Source organism: Strigops habroptila, chromosome 4 (assembly GCF_004027225.2).
Source record: "Strigops habroptila isolate Jane chromosome 4, bStrHab1.2.pri, whole genome shotgun sequence".
In the NCBI taxonomy this organism is placed as follows: Eukaryota; Metazoa; Chordata; class Aves; order Psittaciformes; family Psittacidae; genus Strigops; species Strigops habroptila.
Window position 1 is genome coordinate 22056817 of NC_046358.1, and position 19034 is coordinate 22075850.

At 41.2% G+C, this 19034-nt stretch overlaps 1 protein-coding gene across 6 annotated transcripts in view; it reads right to left on the reverse strand.

Annotated features, from left to right (window-relative positions):
- KLC1 (kinesin light chain 1) overlaps positions 1–10032 on the reverse strand; it is a 50059-nt gene extending 40027 nt beyond the window's left edge. For 3 of the 6 annotated variants that reach the window (XM_030482595.1, XM_030482594.1, XM_030482598.1), the window contains exon 1: positions 9645–10032. The gene's annotated coding sequence lies outside the window, so the exon portion shown is untranslated. The remainder of the gene's footprint in view (positions 1–9644) is intronic. The other 3 variants (XM_032919873.1, XM_030482596.1, XM_030482597.1) reach the window with 1 other exon arrangement.
- Positions 10033–19034: the final 9002 nt, after the last annotated feature.

Here is a 19034-nt window from a genome sequence, read left to right on the forward strand (position 1 = left end):
GACCTGCCAATCTATTTCCAAACTCTCTTTTAGATTCAACCATATCTGTAATTCCATAGTGCTGCAGATCATGGCCAAATCCCACCTTACTCCTCCTGCTCACATACTACAGCAGTAGGGACCCTTGGATGATATGGCTACCCCACCCCCCCCCCCAATCACTATGCCTTCCCCCAGCATTTGTGTAAAAAGAATCAAGGGAAAATATCCTCTTTCTGGCATATCTCACCCACTACATTTTACCTTTCTGAAGTCCTAAAAATAGGCAGTGATTAAAAAACGGAATAGTCACATAACTTAAAATCACAGTGGATTATTCTTCCTCTGGAAATTGGCATCTGTTTAGATCCTACCACCAGTCTGCATGTATCATAAGTATGTAAGAGAAAAACTTATTCTCTGTGTACGTTCCTAACCCCTTCTACCATCTCAGGTTTCAAATTACACTGGATGGAAAGATCTTTCTATGCATTTTTTATCACATCAAAGATGAGTCTCTCTCAAAGCTGAAGCAAGTGCAAGGGAGATCTGACAGGCACGTGTCTAAGGTGGTTTAGTAGACCTGGTCAAAAGTCTAAAGGAACTACACTAAAAGCCAGACTTTCAAGAAGGAACGTGCTTTTTAACTCTTTGCTAACCAAGGTTACTATCATCTGTTACAGGTTGGTGGTACGTAATTTCCTTACTCAAATCTGAAACAACATATTTATTTAATATCCTCAGACCCATGACAAGATCAAACCCACATTCTTTTCCAGAATAATAAAATTCAATACACACGTCTTCTGCTGTTCAGTAGTCTTGGGCAAAGAGCTCTAATGCCAATTTGCTAATTTAGTTATGTTCATGCAATTTCTGAAGACAGACTGCAGATCACGGTGCCTCCTACCCCTTGGAGCAAGGGAGTTGTCTCTTTTTTGTACTACTGCTGTGTCAACAGCAAACAGCGTCTGTTGATCTTCCTCAAAGCTAGCACTTCCTTAGTTTCTTGTGAGCACTAATAAACACTTCCACGCAGCCACCAACAGACCTCAAGAAAGCAGAGCATTTTGCCTGGTTTCTGAAATGTTACGAAGACATGCTTCATGAATTACCTACTTACAGTGCACTGAAAGGAAATTTTGACTGGGATTTTTGAAAGATACTGTCAAGACAGTTTGAGTTACAAATCCATCATCACTATCAAATTCCACAGTTTTTACAGTCAATAGTCCAAGAATCTATATTTATTTGTGTGGAAATAGCACGTGGCTCCTCAAGGACTTGCCAACTTGTGCAACCATGTCTTCAGTGAATCTTGAGCCTTGATAATACATTTTTAGCAGACTGATTCTAGCCAGTGAGAGTGTCTCTGAGGCTGGAATAGAGGTACAGCAACATCAAAATGTTTTCAGACTCACTTGTCTTGCAATTTCAAGCTGTCAATAGCATAAACAAAGCATTTTTGGAGCTTGACTCATTATGCATTGTTATTTTTGGACAAGAACTGCTTTATCGACTAATCAAAGCAAGCATCTACTTATATATTTATATTAACTCTAAATGGCACTTAGGTAAAAGCACAGGAATGTTCCCATCAAATCAGACTTCCATTATACATTAAAAACCCCATCAGCTTCCACTTACCAACATCAGACCTATAATCTTAACCAAATCTACTTTTTATAGCATACCTATAACCACTATAAAAAATGCACACAGGAAGGGCAGAGAAGGCCACATCTTGTCTCATATTACTGGATCTGTGTGGGAAGTTTTGCCGACAATTTACTGTGTACAGATTATGTTGCTTTTACACACTTGAGGTCATTGAAGAGAAAGGTTATCTGAACCAAAATGAGAAAACCAGCAATTTCTTCTGCAGACATAAAAGGAACATCCACTAACCTTGCTTCAGCACACACTAGCCTTTAGGTTTAACAAATCCTTAAATCTGGTTTTGAAGCTCTCTAAGAGCTTCCACTGAGATGCACAAACTGTGCAGAGTCTCCCTTCAAGCTTTAGGAAAAATAGCCCCCCTGATCATTCTTCCACTGAAAAACAAAGAAATACAAAACCACTAACCAAATTCTTCCAAAACGACTACAGAAAGAGAGTTGCATGATTAAACTGTGCAGGCACTGCCCTTAATATTGAGAAGGAATTAATTCACCCCATTAAATATTACATCAAAATTGATACTTTCAATGGCAATCACCAATTATGACACTAATAGTTTTCTACACCTTACAAATTTCATTTCATATGAAGCATAACAAATGATGCAGTCACCTAGAAAAACAACCGCATTATCATTCACTGTTTCTTCCCTGCTACAGCAGAGAGGTGATTTTGCTGTAAAACTGGAAATAATTTCCAAAAGTCTTCCATAGTCTGCAGGGTTTACTCAAATTGTCTGAACTATACTGGGCCAGGAGACAGACAGCAGTACAGCAGGCCTTAATCCAGCAATTGATAAAGACACTTTAACATTCTGTGCACTCACACCTGAGGATCAAACCATATTTTTAGCCCCTTCTTCAGTGATCTTTCACGTTCATGATTTATCTTCGCTAACACTGGGGCACTGAGTGCTCCTTTGGGACTCCTGAAATACTGGCTGTGGTACACTAGTGTGACAGTTCCTCCATCCTGCTGCAGTACACTACTTTTCTGGTGGACTGACACAGAACAAAAGCACACATTAACTGGAAAACAGACACAAAAGAAGTTACATTTTTAATACTATTTTTTCAACTATCTCACTTGGATAAATCTGCTTTGAAAGCATCCCCTTGGGGAGGATGGCAGAACAGTCACTTCCCAAAGCAACTGTGCTATTCAAAACAACATACCATGCACTTGCAAATACTGCTCCATGTGCAGCCAGACCACAGACCGAAAGAAAAAAATAAAAAGAAAGGAAAAAAAGAAAAAGGAAAAGGGAAAAAAAAAAAAAAAGAAAAAAAAGAAACAAAAAAGTCAGCAAGATTACTTCCAGGCCATTTGTTAACAACAGCTGGGTGGGGATTGAGACTGAAGATTGAATGGCCACACAAACTACAAGCAGGCACTTCGCAAACCCTACTCTCTGTTGCTTTCAAAAATCTGTTGTGCATTTGCTCTCCACCTGCATTCTGCACAAACTCAGAGATTATTTTCTAAGTTAAACAATGTATTCTAACAGCAATGGTAGAAATGTAAATTATTGTGAGAGAAATTGACACTAACTGAATAAGACTTTAAAAGCATGGTAGCTGAATCAATGACATGCCTTTATCTCTTTTCTGAACAATGGAAAGGAGATATAATTAAGGAACAGCAAATTACTGGGACACTGAGTCAAAGTCATCCTGTGGCGTCTCTTGCCTTTTCAAAAGGTATAGGATGGATAACACATCTTTGGAAAATGAGGACATTTGGCTAAGACACCTATCAGTACCGTAACAAAAAACTACCTGTCATCTCTGCAGGATTTCTCAAGCCCCGAGGAATGCCCACCAAGCACCAGCATTCTGTGTTCCACAATGCTCCCAGACCAGAAGCCCACGGGCAGTTTTATCAATTCCTGTTAAACGTAGATCTGCCTTACCGGAGGCATAGCCATCAGCTTCACACATCAAACCTTCCCACTATATATCCTCCAATATACCACGCCTCAAAATTAATGTATCTTCCTGATGATTCATTCACCCATACCTCTAGTAAGATCTCTGGGTCACTATCATGTGTGTCAGCATACTGGCAAGCATCACCATGACTCCTGTGCCCCTCCATATTTCAATACAGTAATAGTTATTATACTGCATGTAACTGGGCTACATCCAGGGAAATGGTAAATATAAACGACAGTGCATTCTTATCTCTTCCTCACATTATTGCCTTCTGCGTACAGAGGAATTTAGAGACAGAAATGGCCACTGAATCATCTGGTTTGGCTTCCTACAAACACAAGACCATGAGCATTCACTCATTAAGGCTATGGTTAGAAATAATACCCTGGTAATGCTCCTCATGCAGTCAAACGTTGCATTCACACCCCCCATCATTCCAACACAAGCACCCGTTTGTAATGAGTCAAACCAAAGATATATGCCTTTTACTGGATTATTTTTCTGTCACAAGCAAGGGGACAGAAAAGTAAAAGGTCCAGGACACCAACACAGCCAAAACACACCTATTTCCCCAGGCTGCCGTGCGGTGAGCTGTGTTAACTGAATGAGGACTACATAAAACAGCACTGAGACTGAAGACGAGTTCGACTATATCTTTAGAGTTTGATTATATATTCCTGTTTGTGTCAGCAGAAACATTTTAGGAGGTTGCTGTCCTCCCCCTATCTCAAATCTGTAATCTCCCCTATATCCTCACAGATTACCATCCCACTAGTTGCATTAACATGACTACATGCAGCCATCCTCCACAATGAGGCAGGGGGGGAGGAATCCCACTTTTTTAACCAACCCTTCTCCCTCTAATACACACTAAACATGACTGGGGGGAGGCAGGGAGGATCATCCAGTTAAAGCATGTAGACAAATTAAATGTTAAAGGTGAGGCTATTGTAAAATCCACTCACAGTGAAGACAAGAGGGATGAGGGATTATTAGCAGTCACTCTGAAATGGAAGCTGCTCAAAGTGGAAGGATAAGATGTGACTTTCCTACACTATGCATCCTACATTGTTTGATAAAGGAACATCCATAGATGCACTCAATCTTAAACGCAATATTCTATTCAGGGAAGAAGAAGAAAAGAAAGGAAAAAAAAGCAGACCCACCCTCAACACAGAACCTGCCTCCTCCAGGCCAGTCCATAACCTGTCTGACATGCTTTGGTTCAGCTACTGTCAACTGAAAGGAGCAAACTCAAGATACATTGCAGGAATACAGCTACTGCAATCCCTTAAAAAGTTTAAAACCACCACCCCCCCCCTCCCCCCCATATATGAGTAATGAATAGCACACACAAATAATAGCACACAAATAATAGCAAGTAATCTTAATTTTCTGTTAACATTTAACTACTTGTGCTGTCTCCAGACAAAGCACAAAATTAGAACACTATAAAATACCAGTAGTAATATGCTGCACAGTAGCACAGGATTTAAGAAAACATTTATGAATACAGGATCAGTGTTTGTAGGCAATGCAAATTACTATGTATTAAGATATACAGTTATCTGATAATTCCAAAAAATCTAAATATTGTCCTTTAAAAGGTCTGATTTTTAGATACACCTTTTAAAGCAGTACCAAAAAGTTCAGCTCTAAGTCAGACATTTCTTGACCTTCTGAATATTACTTTAGTGCAACGCTGATTTTTTAAATGGTTTGCTGCAGTACATCACATAGTAAGCAGAGTATAATTAGCCACTGTGCCAACCCTACTGATACATAAGGAAGTCAGTACTACCAACTATACTGGTTACATCCTTTGCTTTCTTCTCTTTGAAATTTAATAAAATCAACCATAGTTCTGACACAATCCCAGAAACACAATCTTATTACAATGAATGGGTTTTATGGCAGATATTTACAAAAGGACCAAAATAGGAAACTGTTGTCTTTTAAGTCTACCTGCAAAAGATAATTTACAGCTTTTACCTGTGAGCAAGACTTGATACTGAGAAACTATATGAAGAATCTGTACATTTAAGCAGACAATGGAAGGAAAGCATTATGTGGAATACGAGACACAATCTCATGCTTCCTAATTTTAAGCAAAGATGACCAACAATAATTATTTCACAAAATAAATTCTATTTAATTCTAAGTACATGTCAAAACACAGCTTCCAGAATTAAGACTGTTTCTGACTGAAACAAGAAAAGAATTAAATAGCAGAGTCCATGAGAGATAAGCTGGATTCAAAGAAACAAGCAGTGATTAAATCAACACACAGATACTATTACTTGCATCTGCTTCCTTAGCTGACTGAATCTGAAGAAACTGTCAGCTATCAGATACTCATGTTCTTTATACGTTATGAGAAATTAGCAGATCTAGTGTTAACTGTGCTTTAGTGTTCATTCTCCGAGAACAACTCCTTTGTTCACATTCCCAAATATATCATGGGTAAGGGAAGCACACATTCTCAGTCCGCACACTTGCCTATTTGCTGTGGTCTGACATTATTAAATGTATTAATTGTCTAGCAAAAAAAAAAACCACCAACAAGTATGGTGTCATCATATGCCTGATGCCTGCAAAGCACCTCACACAAAACCCTATGGAAATAATTCCTCCATCACTGAAAGCATCCATAATTCTGGCTCTGACCCTCTAACAAAGTGCCCAATTTAAATCCCATAAAGTGAAGGCAACAAAAGCATCTCAGCAAAGCTAAGACAGCGTAAGTGCACCTTTTTCCGGCCAGGCATTTATTGATTACGTAATTCTTCAAGGGAACCACACTTACTTCTACAGCCTGCTTTCAGAAGGAACACGTTTCACTAAAGAAATTACTGGGAAAGCCTTAATACCTCAAAAATACCCAAAGCCGACTGTGACTCGGGATACAACTATTATAATCAGTTCTATTTTGAAGTCAAAAAGGTTTCTTGTTAGAAGGAACGGTGTGACTGGTACTTGGTTACCACCAAGTATCAGATATCATGTGTGTCATGCTTTTGTTTTGAGCAAAATGAGAGTTAACATTGAAAAGAAACATTTTCCTAAACTTTGGTCACGGTAAACATGATGTTCTTTACAAAACCACCGAAAAATATTTTGGAAACACAGAGTATTATGCAGACTGAATTAAGAGCAAAGTTTGTGACTAGCAACTTCATTGCAATGATGATGGAATTGGTCCATGTTTACAGTATTTGTGTCATACTGAACAACACCCTGGAGACAGGCAGACTACAAGACACGTTCATTTAAATAGACCCAGCATGCTTGTCCCCATCGCTATCTGCTACTACGTCCTACAACATTAAATACAGAAATATATTTTGCATATTAATTTACTCAAATTTCCTTATTTTCCACTCCTCTTATAAAAACATTATAACAAATATTTGCACACTGAATGAAGTTTTAAAATAATCATGAGTATGCATCTGAAGAGATGCTATTAATCCCAGAATAAATCCAACTGCATATCTGCCAGAGAAGCCAAACAGAGGAAGAGATGAAAGAGTAATCGCACAAGCCCAGATCTCAAGAGAAACAAAAGCTGCATTAAATGGACTCAGAACTGAATATGAGGCTACAATATTTCCCCAAACTCCCAATTAAATCAGAGACATATGCAGGCATGCATGTATACACAGAGATACATATATAGATACACAAAGTATACTGTATAGGGGTAGCACACAAGTGAGGGTTTTCTGACATCACCATGGCAAGTTCTTCAAAAACAGAGGAAGCAGCAATTGCTCCTATAAGCTTAAGTGTCCGTACAGTATTGTTGTAAGTCCACAGTATTTATGTCCAGTCAAAAACATTCAGAAGATGGTATTCTAGACTCTTGCAAATTTAATCAATGATTTTGCATGCAACTCCTCATTTGTCAAAACCAGACCTTTTAAAAAATCAGTTTCCATTAATAAGGCACTGTTAGCATACTATAGTAATTTGACAAACCGTAAATGATGCTGTTTCATGGGAATGTCTGGAAGGCAACTTTATTCTCTTTTTTTAATTACAAATGACAGCATGTTTTCTTTCATTAGGAAGTGAAGGGAATCTAAGCTCAAATTGCTGTTAGAATTTCTGATTACTGGAATTGTCCAGTTTCGCCATGGTCCTTCGGAAACATAAAGCCTGCCAAACTTTAACTGCAACATGATGCAGAAGTGATTCTGCATTGTGCGAGTTTCAGGAAGCACCAATTTAAATTCCCTGCATTTACCCAAATGGTTCTGCATTACATAAAATGCATATCTAAACGGAACTGCCAGAATTCTCCATACCTGTTGTAATTTCACAGAAAGGTACTCTCAGACCATGTTCACAAAAATAATTGTGTGACCTACAAAATACAAGGTCTTCTGCTCAGAATCACCTGGATCAGCTTTCTTTCTGCTGCCACTAAATGCTGAATGTGTTACTTTCAATTGTATCTATAATCCCAGGGTTATAATATCCTCTATTATGTTTCACTGAAGCTTTCGAATTCATAATCAATTAAAATAAAGCTGTTTTCCAACAGAGTTTGAAAATTGTACATTAAAAAAGGTGGGTTATAATTTTGTTGGGGTTTGTTTAGTTGTTCATGCTGTTGGTTGGTTGGGGTTTTTTTTAATTAAAATGCTAAGCTCTCTAAATCTCGAAGGTTCCTTTCTAGCTTCCAATGCACACCCTTTGGGCATAAGTTTCCTATTTAACTGATGCGCAAATACAAAAGTGGAAGTGAAAGAGGCAATTACTTCCCCGAGTAATTGTTACCAAACCTCCTGCCAATTTCAAGAACGCCAAGATTACGTTTTCATTTGATGTATTTTTATGTACAACTGTGAAAGCATTTTATATCATGAATATTATTTGCTCACCGTTTTGCTATAGGAAACCATAAAAACTCACTTTTTTCTAGCTGCTTTTATTTTCTGATTCTGTATTCTGATTTGATGAGCAGTACCTGAGTACTACTACTACGGTTAAATCATATACACTAATGGAAATCATTAACAGGAGGAAATAAATAAAAAAAAGCAGTAAGAGCACCATCATCGATTTAGTAGCCTTTAAGAAGCCAGGTACTGGCATTATACTAGGTGATGCCACTTTGGTCATCAAAATATGCTTCAATACGCTTAGCACGCAAAATTCAATAAGGAGTCAAGAAGTTCCTTCTTGTGATTACAGACAACTCCTATGCAGATCTACAGACCTGGCATCTTCTTACCCAAAAATACCAGAAACATGAAGCCAGATTGAGTAAGATTTTAAAGTGTTTAATTAATCACTGCCCTAGAGATACAGTTACCAGTTAAGTCAGTTACGTATTTTTGCTAGAATAACCTGTTCCTAATCAATGCTTGTCTTATTTTATAAATGTAGAAATCTTGCCAAGACCTAAGGCTACAAATCGCCTCCGACTACAGCACAGCAGGTGACCTACAACGTATAAATCCGGTCCCGATCTACAAAACCCAAGAAAGAGCTGTCCTCGCCTCCTCTTTCACCATTTCTGAATTAGCCACAGAACAAACCGCCTAAGCCAAAACCGCGCAGTAAAAACCAAGCTCCGCACGCCCCGCGGAGAGGGGCTGTCCGGGAGGGGGGGCGGTGAGAGGCGAGGCCGGCGCCCCCCGCCTCTGCCCCCGGTCCCTCCCAGGGCGGCGCCCGGCCCCAGCCGCAGCACCGACGGGAGCCAGGAGAGGAACAGGGGACAAAGCCAGGGTGATCCCCATCCCCGCGGGAAGGTTCCTCTTTCCCGCAGCCGAGCGGCGGCTGCAACTGACAGAGCTTTACACAGAACACCGAGAAACAGCCTCGCCCCCCCCGCCCAAGCACCCTCCCGTGTCCGCGCAGGGAAGGGCTGGCTGTCAGCGGCGCTGCGGGCGACCCGCCGGCCCGCGCAGCCTTTTGTTGTGTGCGTAACGGCAGATAAAAAGGCAAAAAGATTTAACATCTTCCCCCCCGCGTCTTCCCGCACCCCCCCGCCGACCCCCGGCGGGGCCGCCCCGGGCGCGGGCAGCTCCCCTCGCTCACCGCTCGGTGCTGCAGGCTCGGGCGACGTGCGCAGCGCTCGCAAAGGCGGCGGCGGCCGCGCAGCCCGAGCGGCGGGGGGGAAGAGGGGGGGGGACGACGACGACGACGACGACCGGAGGAGGATGTCAGCGATGGGCGGGCGGAAGGGAGGAAGGAAAAGGGTTTTGGGGGGGGGTGGCGGGAGGGGGAAGAGGACCGAGGAGAGCGAAGGAAGGAAGCGGGTCAGCCCCGCGGCGCCCTCAGTGCCTCCCCGGGGTGCTGACAGGCGCGTCCCGTCCCGCCGCGGCGGTGGGAGCACAGCCCGGTCCGGAGCAGCGGGCGCTGACAGCTGCAGGCACCCGCCACCGCCCCGGCTGCCGCCGCCGCCGCCCCTGCGCCCGCCCCGCGCGCCCGCCCACCGCGCCGCCCCGCCCAACATGGCGGCCCCCTTCTTCTCCCACAAGCCTCCGCGTGCCCTTCTTTCCCACCGCCCCCCCCATCCATAACGTCATTCCCCCTCGGACGGGAGCGGGCCGCGCGGGTAGCGGGACAGGGCAACCCCCCCCCGCGACGGCTCCCTGCCCCCCCCCTCTCCCCCCCGTCCGTCGGTGCCTCCCTCCCCTCAGCGCGGCACCCGCGCCATGGCGGGGCTGTCCCCGGGGAGGGGGGATGATGGAGGACGCCTTCAGGGGTTCAGGTGCGAGGCCCCGCGGGCGGGGGCCGTGCTCAGCCCTGCTGAGTCCTCGTCTGCCTGACGTGGGTGTGCGTGGCGAGCGAACGCGGCGTTCCCTCAGCGCACCCTCTGGTGCCGCCGAGGTGGTTCTGCTCCGGCGCGGGGAACCACCGCAGGTGCTGTCTGTGTCGGTTGGTCTCAGTGTCCCGGAAAGAATTGAGGGTTTGGTCCTGTAAAGCAGGGTGCCAGCAAGCAGGGTTTGTAAAGCTGATGTGACTGTCTCGGCTGGGCACCGCTGGGACAATGTACCTGAAGATGGATGTGGAATGCAGTGCATAGCGTGCAGCCAGCTCACACGAGTAAAACAGGCTGAAGTACAAATTCTGTGCTGAAAGCCCCTGAGGGCTAGTTATGTGCTGCTAATGTATTTCAAAGCCCTTGTGTTTATTCCACACTCAACCAAATGAAGGATCCCTAGTCTTCCACAGGTGTACACATGAAAGGTAAAACTTCTGTAAGGACTCCATGACATTTGTCACAAGAACTATTTCTTTGCCGCCTCCAATTTCATTCCCAGTCTTGCTAGAGAAGAAGGAACAACCACAGTATTTTTTTCATGTTGCTTTATGTTCCACTAGGTAGAAGTTAAGTGCTGGAATTAAAGATGGCAGTTGACATCTGCAATGAAAAATACAGTTAAGTATAGCAAACCATAAAACGTGCATTGGAAATCATTAGGGAACAGTGACAGCCTAACTATGAAAGAGTTATTAGTAACAGTCATAAGCTGATGAAGACATGGAGGTATTACGGTAAATCAGAACATGCAGCCTCACCTAAATGGTAATATATAAAATACGCAAGGAAGGCAGAGCTTACATCTGTTCGTCCTCACGTACAACACTGAGCAAGTCTGCAAAATGCGGATGGCAGAACAAGAGTCAGGGAAGAAAGCAAAACTGCTGAGAAGAAGCAGGAAGTTGGAAGAGGAATCAAAGCTAATGCTGGTGTCAAACAGGCAGAAGAACAGGAAGATTCACAGAAGCCCACAAGAAACAAAACAAAGTCAGGGGCACATGGGTTGTCTGCAGACTGCAAATACAGAGAGTCACTGTTGGATTTGAAGAGCTGAGGGAAATAAACTTGCTGAATACCACTCACTTATACCTTACACAGGTCAAGCTGCCCAACAAAAATAATTGTGATACTGTTATTTCAGAAATAGAGCTTCTTGTGTTCATCTTCTTCATCTCCATTTAAAATATTTCTCTTGGCAATTTTGTATTAATGGTTTAGGATAATATTTTATTTTTAGTGTTGACAGTCAATACAGGCTGTGTATGATAATGTGAAATACGTGTTTGCACAGTAATATGAAAGCGGAAAAAAAGATTGAAGGGCATTCCTTTATACAAACTACATTTTAAAAGTTAGAGTCATGCCAATTGGTCTACAGGTTCAGAGTATTTTCATGAATTTGCAAGAGATTTAATTAAAAATAGAACATGCCCTGATTACGTAATTATGCAAGAGAACTGACTCAAAGGAACCACTCCTGTCTTTTGAATAAACAATATTCATTGCATTCTTCCTATCACACACTTGTCTTAAAAGATTTCCTGCAATTAGCTGCTTACCCAAGGGATCAGAGCATCGCTGAACAAAGCAGCTACTCCAGCTATGACCCTGATGCATAATACTCTGGCCAATCAAGTATATGTATGCTGTCCGTTTCCCACATAAGCAGCGGCACACACTATGAGCTCTCTCCCACAGGAAAGTTGATCAGCTCATGGAACTAAAGTGCAATATCACTCCGCTGTGTTTATGGCCCGCAGCAGAGGATAGAGACAGAAGAGGCTTGGTGAGCCTGCTTCTTCCTCGAGCTTCTGCCTGACCTGAAATATCAGAAGTTCCTCTCCGTTTGGATCTTGTTTTTCCTGTCTCATCTACATAAGAATTATCCAAGTTCATCTAGCAGTAAAAACTACTTACTGCCCACATTTCCATCTTCTTTTATGGAACTAGTTAGGCTGCATGACCCGCTTTTAGGATTAAATGATCTAGACATGCTGTCTGTAGAATATTCTTTGTCTGCCACCAAGGTCACTGTGGCTTGCTGGAGACATCAGAGTGGATATTAAAACAAAGCCCCTGAACGAATTATTTACAATGATGGATTATTTATTCTCAATATACCCATTTCCCTCCTCTCCCGGAAGAGGAAGGGAGGTTTGTAATTCACAGTGGAGAGAAATAAGGGAACAGTTCAACTTACGGAGCAGAAAGCTCTTGGGTTTTTGAGGTGCAACAGTGTGAGAAATGCATGCAACAAACTAAGATTCAGTTTAACTGACATCCACAAATAGAGCAAGCCTCTATAAAGAAATTCAGGCTCACTTCATTTAAGAAGTGTTGGTAATTTTATTTTAACATTGTTATTAAAAAAAATTATCCTCCTGTCTTAGAGGATCTTTCCTCCAGAAGAGACAAAAGTTTTTTAAATGTAGTCCTATAGTCTGTAAAATCTATGACTTCATTTTATAAATATGGGCTACAATAAAGTACTACATTGGAATAATTTCAACTGCTGCTAAAGTGCTGTTTAAAAGCATCCTGGCAATAATTACTATTGAAAGGCCAGATTCAGCAACCTTTCTGGCTTTTCATCACAATCACTTGAGAGTTGCATATGCTTTTAGTTTTTATTTTCTACAAGAATGTCCTTTATGGAAAAGAGAAAACGTAAAAATCAGTGCTCAAGAGTCAAAAGTGTCAGGAACATGGTTCCAAACACAATTTTAGCCTAATTCCCTTGTGCATATGTGCAATTACTGCATGCAGAGCGACCTTGGTGTCGGGGAATTCAGGCACTTCAGAGTAAAAGGACTGTATTTTAGCTTGCCTTGACTCACTGTCATAGTCAAGATGCCTGAACCCACTGCTGGGCATGGCATTGAAGTTCTAAGTAAAAAAAAACCAAACCTGATCGTGATCCTGCTTCCTAAAGATCCAGCTTTATTCACAAGTGAATTCTCCTTTGATTTCTATAAAGCTGTAACAAATGAAAGCCAGCGTGCTTTTCCCTGCTGTTTTCTATCCACAGAAAAATAACAAGGAAATAAAGCATGCAGTGTTAATTCAACCCTTAACAGGCCATTTCATTAGTTAATTTTTGTTACTCTCTTTAAACAGAGCAGGATGCTTGCGCTGGACAGTAACATTTTGCTAACTGTCGTCTCCCAGCTATTACAGAGGTGTGCTGCTGTTAAAGCCCAAAAGATACTGACTGAAAGGTTTAAGAAGCCTCTTCAGTTAGCTTTAAAACAGTTCTGTTATAAAAAAACAGACTTACAAACCTCAGGTAATACAGATAAAGTAACCACTTGAAAGCTACAAACTATTAGAGAATTTGCATGTCAATATTAATGTGAACATACAGAAAAATAGTAGACAATTTCAGCTACACGGCTATTTATATATCCCAGTTTTCACTGTTATCTTCAAAGTAGGTAAATGGCCAAGGAGCTAATAATTGCACTCTTTGACAAACTCCTTGCAGTATGAATTTACAGACACTGTTGGTTTTTCCAAGATTCTACGTTTAAGTATCAAAACTCCCAACAGGTGAAGGGGTCGCAGAAGAGAGCTTATGATGATAATTAGGGTTGTATCTTTACTCCGTGCATTCAAGGAGTAAGTTCCCCCTTCTATGAAGGAATGTTTATAGCAATTCATTCTTACTATGCTCAACCAGCAATTTCTGTTCCTTCTTTACAGCTGCCATACTTATCATTTCCTTGAAAGATGAAGCAGCTTTCTTCCTTACTTGCTTTCATGCTCTATAGTCAGCTGGGAGTTGACTATGAGCACCTTTCTAGTTTGGAAAGACTCCATATTCACTTTGCATGACTTATAGTGCTTAGACATGAAGAAAGATAGTGTTCCATTTATGCTCCTCCTTTCCTTCCTCTGTACTCACTTTTTAGTGAGTTTATTCTCTCTTGGGGTTTCAGTTGCTCATTCAAGGTTATGAGAATTATTAATCACTGCATATGAGTCACAGGAAGTTACTTTTTTTTCTGTACTCACCTACTTAAGTCACTGAACCATTGCAGAAGTGTATTCTTCAGAGGAAATACAAAACACTCTGTTGGTGGAGTATCACAGTCTTGGACACAACTAGAGTAGGAACATTCAGTGTGTGATACAGTACTTCTCTTTACCATCCTATATCTTTACCTCACGAGTATGACTGTGCTCCCTTTCTTTACCTTTCCGTTGGCCTGGTATTGACAGGAAAAGAAACTTGTTCCACAAACACAACAAACACACTCTTCCAAACACAAAATCTTTGATAGTCTGTGTTTGAACTCTGGAATGCGTGGCTAAATGCAGAAAAAAAAGGATCACCTCTACTGATTTCTAAGTGCCTGCTTTATTACTTACATTATCCCCTTCTCTTTCTTTGACCACCAGCTGTTTGTTACCTATATGGTTTGTCAGCATTCCTTTATGGAGATTTGGTAGCTCATCAGGCTTTGCTGCTAGATTACTTGCAATTAGATTGGGTGAGACTCTTACCTTGATAATTTTGGTAGGCATTGAAAGGTTTTTTCCATGGCAAAGGAGACTTACAGCTACCATTTTCTCATTAAATTCTCCAGAGTTTCATTATCAAAAGTGCTTTTCACCTAAAAAAAGTCCCTGTGAGGGCTATGATTTTAATTTCTGTCACACATCAGTGTAAATCTGGGATACTTTTATTAACCAGTATGAGATTTTTCTTTTTTTGAGAAGTGAATCTTTGAAAGTGTAAGAAAGGCATTCATTTTTCCAACCGACATTAGGCACAGGCACAGACTGGGACATAAACTTGGCGATAGGGAAACTGGTGCTTTCTCATGGATGTATATTATCACTAAGATTCCTACATACATTTATGAAAGAAGGAAGTTGTGATTTTTCAGATGCTGCCTTTTATTAAAGCCCTGCATATGCTAATCAGAAGAAATGCTAATGCCAGTATATGCCTGTACGTGACCTTTTCCAAGTAGAAATTTGCACCTACTGATGAAAGAGAAATAAGTCTCAGAAGTTTAAAAGGTATTACAGACAGCTACCTCATCTGGTCTTTTCCTAAATGTAATTATCAAACTCTATTGAAAACCAAGCAGGCATCCTGCCCTTCCTGCCCAAGAACCTCACTCCTCCAGTGTTGAGTCTCAAGGGTAATATATACATACAGATGCTGTGCCAAATCGTATCCTTCCTTTCTAGCTATTTTCCCTTGCAAGTGGTTGGCCCCATTTCTCTACATGTTTGCATTTCTAATGAAATCCTCAAATGTAACACTTCTCTTTAATATGTTTGATTAAGTTATTATAGAGAAAGAAGATTCTTCCCTGGGTAACCCTCTTAGCTGGTCCTGTCTCCATTCACCTCTCTATGAGATTCTGCACTCCTCTCTCCCCTCCTGACCATCAATTTGCTTGGCTAAATAAACTGAACTCTTAATTTCTTTAAAGAGATTCTGTATCCCTGATTATTCAGCTTGCCCTTCTCTGCTCTCATTTGTTTCATCTTTCTTGAAGCTAATGTGCAGCAATTGTTTGTGCCATGGTCACTATCGAAAATGGTTGTTCCTAAGTCTGACTGTAACCTCCTTTCACTTGATGTATTCCTTTTCTGCACATGCCACAGTAATTGCCAAATCCTTACCCCCCTTTCAGTTCTTCTGTTAAGTGCTTTTCTCTCCTTCTCAATTAACACTCCATATGGAATTACACCAAATTCACTTGGCATCCAAGGTTGATTGGAAATTCTCATTTTTTATGGGAGGCCATTTTACATCAGCTTTTCATTGTTGGAAAATGAAAGGTCTTTACCTTGGTTAAGAGGGTATTCAAACCAAGGCAGTACTCAGCTGCACTGGGCTGGGGAACTGATGGTAATACAGTTTGCCCCAAGGGAAAGGGAAATGGGAATGTTTCTGCTGTGCGACAATTGTTTCTGTAGTTTCTGTGCCAATGAGCAATTATGTCTTTACAGAAAATGGCTTCTGTGGGTATGCCTGTGGCTAGATGGATGGTATACACTATGTGGGGCTGAGAAGGGCAGAGTCATTCTAGAAATCAATAGGAAACAGAACTGCCTGTGGTAGATATTTTGTTCCTCATCCTGTTTTCTGGGAAATAGAGCAGATGCAGGATAAGAAAAGATGATCTTACTCACAGGGGCTTGGATATGAATTCTCTCTCCTTTCTGCCTCCCTCTTCCCACAGCAAGTAGGTACTGTGAAGTTTATGCCTTAGTTTCAGATGTTGTAATTCCTATCTCTGCTGTTGTATTTCTATCGTTTTGCCAGTTCATAGAGAAATCCCATTAAAAATATGAAATTCATAGATATGCCATGGACACACTCTTCACTTCTGTATCTTCACAACGATACTGAAGAAAGCAAGAGATGTACTTTGCTGCCTTAGACTTAAAACATTAGTGCCATGATTGCATAATTGACTCCTACAAGATGGATGGTGTTTTGTATCTCAACAGACTTGTCTGTCAGTTACCTGAGAGCAAATATTCTTGAAGACCTTAATCTGTGGACAGCCTCCAAAAGGTCCAGAGCAGAGTCTGATATTGCAGGTGAGAAGGGTTTGGGAGAATGGTTTTAAATCATCTTTGTGCCTTCCCAGGCCTGTAATATTCCCTGCTCCCTGTGTGATTTACACAACCACAAGGACCTGGCTCCCATGGGATAGTTCTGCCCAGGGCTTCCACAGGATCCATCTGTAACCTAATCCGTAACCCATTCGTATACCCCCTATATTAGGGGATGTGAAAGGAGGTCTTAGAAACTAGCCTTGTAGGTGGTGATTTCTGAAGAAAGGAATTCCTCATACATCTGTGTATAGGTGTTTTAGAGACCAGGATATAAAAACAAACTAACAACAACAACAACAAAAAAAAAAAACCAAACCCAAATGCCTAAACCAAATCCCCAAACCAGGGAGGGGGATGCTCTTAATTTGTCAGGTTTGGCAGATACTGCTGTATCACAACGTGTTCTGAAGGCTTTCCTTGTGCCAAAAAGGCTAGGATCTATTTAGGTAAACTAATTTATGCAGAAACTGGCTAAGAAGGCAGTTATCAGTATGTAAATCATCACAGATATTCTGAGGCTACAGAATTTTTTGCTTCAGAGGACAGGAATGTAAAGCAGGACTCCTTGACTTTGGTGGCCACCTGGGCATAGTAAAATTCAAGGAAATCAGAACTTGTAGTAATTTCTTTCAAGGAAAAAAATCCATGCCTCCATGGTTCTTGACCACACCAGTGTCACCTAAAACACCTGAGCTGTTTGAGGTGTTTTGATTACATGGAGGGAGCAGTTCACTCCATCATATCAGTTAACAGCAGTCTCCTGGAGAGGTTCTGGGGAATTCCTGAAGCATGCCATATGCAGTCCTTTAGATTTCGAATCTGTGTATTCTAACATAGAATTATTCCTTCATATTTAAAATAGTAATTATGTTTTAATGAAAGCTGAAGTACATTGAAATTGTTTCAAAGACATATATATTGCAGTTTTACATAGTTTACAAAACCGTATGTATGGAAAATAATGTAACTGTAAACAGGAACTGAAACATGCCTCAATAAACAGTAGGAGAAAGCTGGGAACAACTGATATATATAAATTAGCCATGAAAGTGAAATGTACTGCCTACACAGTGTTATACTTGTTATTACATGCTGAAGGGCCACAAAGTACACCATCACCATATGTTTGAAAACTGCCATGACTCACACAGAATAGGCTGATGAATAATAGTATCTTCCTTCATCAACGTAGAACACTGACCAGAAATCTACCCAGTAAATGGTTCTGTTGTGGGCAGCAATTTAACATGGCCCATATCCTTATAATTAACTACAGAACTGCAAAATGTTACTTCTAGGTTTATCGCACACCGATGCAGAAAGCACTCTAAATATCTTTAAAGGAAGGTTCACACGTTTGTCATTTCCCATCCCACTCATTTTGCAGCCAAAGGAAGCTGGAATGCTGTGTTACCGGTGTTCTCATTAATTTCACTTCTTTCTCTTTGAATTTTTGGCTGTGAACTCTCTTGGGTAGTGCCGAAAAACAAAGTTCATATTGTAAATAAGTGAGATTGCTTTTCTAATTTACATGTAAACATATAATAGAGCTAAAAGTTGAAAGGACATTGTTAATTACATACAAAATCAAACATTGAGTGTGAAGTGGCTGTTAGATAATACCTACAAATTATGGACTCAAGACGGTAAGTAATAAGCTGCTTTGCTGCTTTTAGAGAAAGTGTAAACCTCGTGATGTGAAAGCTAGAGAAAAATCTTCCTAAGATGGAAACCTGCTCTGTCCAGTGGCAACTCTTCAGCCTCATTGTCCCAGCAGCAGCCTATTTTAGTCAGCCCTGTGGCAATCAGATTTATGGCTGTGATACCGTGCTAACTGTTAAGCATGCCCCGCAAGTCTCCAGATGTCACCCTGAACACCCTGAACGCCTCTTTTCCCAACAGCAAAAGCAGCACTAGGGAAGAAGCAGCAGAGGAGCATAGCAAATGAATTAGTTTTGAGCATCTTTTGTCAGTTAAAGTTGCTCTATAATATCCTATGGCAGAGCTCATTTTTAATTTGAAGTGAGCTTGAATTCTCCTTTGACACAAATTAGCACCTGTGGCTATTTACT